The following is a 6,000-nucleotide window of genomic DNA, read 5'->3' on the forward strand; positions in this document are numbered from 1 at the left end:
AAAGCTATTATATGGGTACATTAAAGATTGACACATAATTAAAGGGTAATTTATCCCCTTTATTGAAAAATGCACTTATTAATAATCTTGAACTAATTAGCTTAAGATCCACCCTCAGGCTCCACCAGCATGTCACCAGTTTGCATTAATTGTTTCATTTGGTACACTTTTGTGTACATTCTGACCTCATGATCATAAATGCTTGTGGTCAAACTAGGCTAATGCTACTCGTGGCTGTATATGGGTGAGCTTGGGGTTTTTCATGTTTATAATTACATTTGCTTAGCTGTCGTTTGTTAAACTCTTTAAAAAGTTCATCCTGTCTGCTTGAAAGCTGCTCGGCACATTTTACAGACGGGTCTATCGGTGTCAGTGAGCTTTCCTTCACAGTCTGCACTGTATCCAAAGTATCTCCAGATTACACTCTTGGCGTCTTTTTTTTTTTTTTTACAAGCAGAGGACGGTCGGTAAGAGCTCCTGAGCTCAGCTATGTCTCCCCTGGTCACAGCTGTGAGACTGCTGCTCTGCCGGAGCCTTAAGCCCTGCTCCCCTGAGCTCTGTCTCCATGCACTCTCTGCATGCAGCATATGAGAAAGAAAGAAAGAAAGAAAGAAAGAAAGAAAGAAAGAAAGAAAGAAAGAAAGAAAGAAAGAGAGAGAGAGAGAGAGAGAGAGAAGCAGTTTTAAGGAAGCCCTATTTTGAGAAAGTATAAATAGAAACTTAAAATATGCAAAATCGTATCGTTTTTACGTACGGGTAGCGCAGCACTTTTTTTAGTATCGGTATACCGTGCAACATTACTGCTGACATCCCTTTAAATTTCATATAAGTCAAAGACCTATCCAGACTGGACTGAAACTTTACAAACTGTAAATACATTTTTATGAACGATTTTCTTCATGTGGTGCAGAAGCATTAAAACTAATCCAAACCAATAAAACTGCATTTTGGCAGTAACCAACATAGGGCTGCACAATTATGACCAAAATGATAATCAAGTGTGATTTTTCATCACAAAGATTTTAGGGACAAAATTATCTAAAACTATGCTACTGCTAATGTATAAATCTTGGCATCAAAATAAGAATGAATGCACCAACTTCAGGTATTGGTTTGATACTGTGCTCATGTACTAAGACCATAACTCTGAATTCCACTGCATCCATTTCCGTGGACACATGCAGCCCCTTTCACAGGAAGTCACCACATCAGATGATTAGCTGTGGGGTTGTCAGCGGTGTGTCTGTCAGGGTTTATGAGTATGACACAGCAACTTAACAGCTGTGAACGGAGCAACTGTGTCCAGTTTATGTGTCAGTGTAGAAATGCTGCTATGAATTGTCACTTGCTGAGTAAAGGGAAAGGCATTGGCCAAGAAGCAAGCAAAAACAATGACCCAGGCTCACTTAAGGTGGGCTGACCTTTATGGTGGACCAGAAATGCAAATTTACAAAATTTGAAATTTATTTGAATTGATAGAAAATCAAAACAGTTGCCAGATAAATGCAGCTCTAATTTCTCCCTGACATACAGGTTCTGGATGGACAATTAATATGATTGATCCAAAACTGAGTGAAGGTTGAAGAAGCACTGACATCACTTCATGAGCAAAGATAATCCTGTGCAATGTCACAAAATATGCTGTTTATTTTTTGCTCTTTAAAGGCTATACATGGGTACTAATTAGGGCTGGGTATCGGTCAATAAATTACAATGCCAGAATTCTTTAACGGATAACAATCAGAGCTGTCAATCTTCTCAAGCCTCATAATTCGATTATGATTCACCTGTGAACAATTTTCAATGCATCTTATTGTGTCACATGAATATTCTCTACTGCTGAACGTGAACATTTTTCATCAATTAATATAGGTCTGCAACAACGAATCGATAAAAATCGATAAAAAGTTGGCAACGAATTTCATTATCGATTCGTTGTGTTGCGCGATTATTACGCCACTCCATAAGTCGCGGAGATGTTTGAGTATTGAACAAAACAGTTGAGCGCAGTGCAGCAGACAGAAGGTCCAGGAGCTTCTGCAGCGCGCTGTACCTTCTCGTACGTCACTGGATAGTCGCGTTTCGTGTACAATAACTCAACAGCTAGGCTAACCGTTGTCGTTAGCTAGTCGTTCATTCTCTGTGTTTGAGCCGCGCTGTTGGGTTAGATAACGTCTTCGTTTTAAAACACCACGGAGGCTTCAAGAGAAGCAACGCGTAAATATCTCCTCTGAGATGCAGAACGCAGCTCTACGTTCAACAGTCCGATACAATGTGGCTTCATGCAGAAGAAGTGTTGCTGGGATTTGTAGTTCAATATCTAATTAACAACCTTTGTTTAGGTAAAGTGCAGTCCGTAAGTTATCCGTTGATACATTGAGTTGTTACTTCTGGAATTCTCATCTCTTGTTCTCTGAGTTGTGAGTGTGTCTGTGAGTGTGTGTGTCTGCGAGTGTGTGTGTCTATGCATTCGAGTATGCATGTCTATAAGTGAGTGAGTGAGTATGTGTGTGTGTGTGTGTGTGTGTGTGTGTGTGTGCGAGTATGTGTGTGTGTGTGTGTGTGTGTGTGTGTGTGTGTGTGTGTGTGTGTGTGTGTGTGTGTGTGTGTGTGTCTGTGCATGTATGTGTGCGTGTGTCTGTATGTGTGCGTGTGTCTGTATGTGTGTGTGTGTGTGTCTGTGCATGTGTGTGGGTGTGTATGTCTGTGAGCATGTGTGTGGGTGTGTGCGCATGTCTGTGAGCATGTGTGTGGGTGTGTGCGTCTGTGAGCATGTGTGTGGGTGTGTGCGTCTGTGAGCATGTGTGTGGGTGTGTGCGTCTGTGAGCATGTGTGTGGGTGTGTGCGTCTGTGAGCATGTGTGTGGGTGTGTGCGTCTGAGCGTAGAGAACAAGTTCTGACAAATCCTGTGAAGTTTTCTGATTTGTATTTCTTTACTTTTTATAAATTCTTTGTTAAGATTTGTTGCACTGTGAATTTGCACTGTTAGTTCTGTTTTTGTAATAAAAGGTTGAAAATGAATGCTTTAAAATTCTTATTTTTTTATCCGATTAATCGAAAAAAATTTCGACCGATTAATTGATAATTAAAATAATCGTTAGTTGCAGCCCTAAATTAATACGATACCAACAAAACAGTCACTCAATCTCTTCTGCCTAAATGAAAATTGTATTGAAAAGTAGTATTTGCATTGATACAATTCCGACAAGTCTTGCACATTCTCACAGCTATATCTGTGGCTTGTGGGGTCCAGACATTGACCAACAAAGCTTCCCTTGTGGAAAAACGGAAATCGTTTTGTGAAATACCACATCCAAATTCATTGGCAACATATGTGAATATGGTTAGACAGTACAAATAAATATCTGAATCAATTCATAGATTATATACACTATATGTAAAAGGGTGCAGCAACAACAAACTGTGTTGCGCAGAATGACAGACATTTTAAAAATCTGCTATTCATCATCATTTGCTATAGAATTACCGTGGCAACAAAGTAAACCTGGGGCGCGAACGCTGACTGAAGTAGTACCTGCCTGGTAACATACCAGACAGCAAGAAATTCAGGTTTACATAGTCCTGTCATTGTTATTCTACTTAGCAACATATCATACCAAGAGACAATAATCCTTGTTCTTCTCCTCCCAAGCGAGTTCAACAGCAGACACCTCATACATAACTCCATTACCCTAAAAAGGGCATTATTAAGGCTTATATGGACACAGCTCACACACAAACTAGCACAAAGAAAAAGACTTCACACACTTCAAAAGAAAACGGCTATAAAAACCATGCACCTACCACTCAGTTCTTCTATGCAATTCATTCTCGTCAAACCACAGCAGCTAGTTCACACACACAACCCAACAATCTTCCTCTTTTCTGTGACGCTCAGGACACATTGTTCAGCTGGAGCAGTTTCTCCGTGTTATATAAAGACTGCTGTGCACCGCCTTCAAACTAAACTTCTCTTCCCTCTGGCCCGCCCTCTGGGCCTCTACACACCTCACAATTCCATTCAGAGGGCCTAGATGGGATTATAAAATGATTATCCTCTCATCTTGATGCATCTAAATGTAACATCTTTTTTTTTTAAAATCCCTGTGACTACCTGCTATTTTTAAAACGCTTCATATTTGTTGTGAGTCATGATTTGAAAAAAAAACAACATGATTTTACTTCCACTATCTTTTATTAATTAAATATTTGTAACAAATAGAAGTGTCACATTTCCAGCAGTGCAAAGACAACCAACAAGGAAAGAAATAAACAACCAAGGCAGCCAGCAGCATCCCAGTAGAGAAAAACGCATACTTCAGCATGTCTTGAGTCATGTGACATAACAACCTACTCTTATTCATTAATAAATAATAAAGACTTCTCTTCAAACAACACCTCCTGTTTTATCAAGGAGCATTTAGCCTCACTGACTCACTAAGAATCCAAGTCAGGATTAGTTTTGCCCTTTCTGAGTATTAGTTAGTATTTAGTAGGGATAGGGGGGGAAAAAAATCAATACAACATAGTATCGCGATATTGTATCAATACACGGAAGCCAATTATCGATCTTTTATTATCTACATAATAAAAAAATGTGTGGATTCCTATGTGACTAAAACAGCACGTCAGCTTACAGAGGACTGGCTAATACTGTCTCACGTTCTCCAAACTAGAGCAGTAAACGCAAGTCACACTGGGCGCCAAGATTGGGCGTTTCCATTCAGTTAGCAGGATACCTGCAAGTGAAGAGTTTCGCTCACACGCTCTGCCAACAGTAGTCAGGCTAATGGGGAGAGTACGGCGGATAACCAGCTTTTCCAACAGAAGCACGGTGGCAAAACACACTTTGGAAACTAAACAGAAATACCTGTAATAGTACAGCAGTCCACCACACACACCCACACCCACACCCACCCACACACCCACACACACACACTGTCAGGTGCATGCAACATATATGACTTGTCAATTTGTCCTATTTTTCTGCAATAAAATTTGAAGTCAGATGAACAGACTGAAGATTATATCTCATTAGATTAAATATGTTTACAACATTTTATTTTGGGGACAATTTGCAGTTAAAAAAAAGGTAATGAATTGCCATACTCAGCACATTGCATCGTGATAACTTTATATTGTGACTCAAGTATGTATCGTGATGATAACTCATTTAGCTTAGCTTAGAATATGAACAAGACCCATGTGTATTACATTTGTTGTGTTCAGGAGCAGCAGTAAGGAACCAACAGCCTGGTGTCACAAAGTTGTTACAGGCTATCATATTTGAGAAATAAAGAAACATTGCAATCACTTTCAAGTAAAATCAGATTGCTCCATCAGACCAAAAAACCTCTCTCTCCCTTTCGCTCTCTCTCCGTCGGTTTAAATGAACGACAACAATAAACAAATGCTAAGTGCTGATCAAGAATTTTGTGAAAGCAGACAACGAACTTGTGGCAGTCGGCGAAAAATACGTATCCAGACGTGACTGTTTCGCTGAAGTTTCACATTTTATGCCATGTTCTCTTTGGTGCACACTCTAGAGATGTAGCCTCAAGTTGCTTGTCGTTGAACAGCAAGCTAACTCTAGCTTACATAGTGACCAGACGTCTTCTCTTTGCGAGACCTGAAAAATGAGTTCGGCAGGGATTCCAAAAACGTCCAGGATTTTGCCTAGTTGGATATTTGTGTTTCCCTGGGTCTTTCACAAACTAGTTATTACGCTCTTACAAGTTTTGGAAACGGTATTTCCCTTACGTTCCACCTTCTTGCGCGAGCTCTGACGGTAGAGAAAACTGTCATTGGTCGACCGATCTCAGGGTTGCCAGATGCACGATAATTATCCTCCAAATACGACCATTTTGAGCCTTTGGTACGATACTTCTCCATTTCCAATCTGGCAACACTGAGCACCTTGTCACCTCGTCGTGGCTGCAGCGGGGGTTACCAGATTCACGATAATTATACTCCAAAATGTTTTTTTTTTACATTCGAATA

Source organism: Clinocottus analis, unplaced genomic scaffold (assembly GCF_023055335.1).
Source record: "Clinocottus analis isolate CAN_PGR_092001 unplaced genomic scaffold, fCliAna1.0.p SCAF_11, whole genome shotgun sequence".
NCBI lineage: Eukaryota > Metazoa > Chordata > Actinopteri > Perciformes > Cottidae > Clinocottus > Clinocottus analis.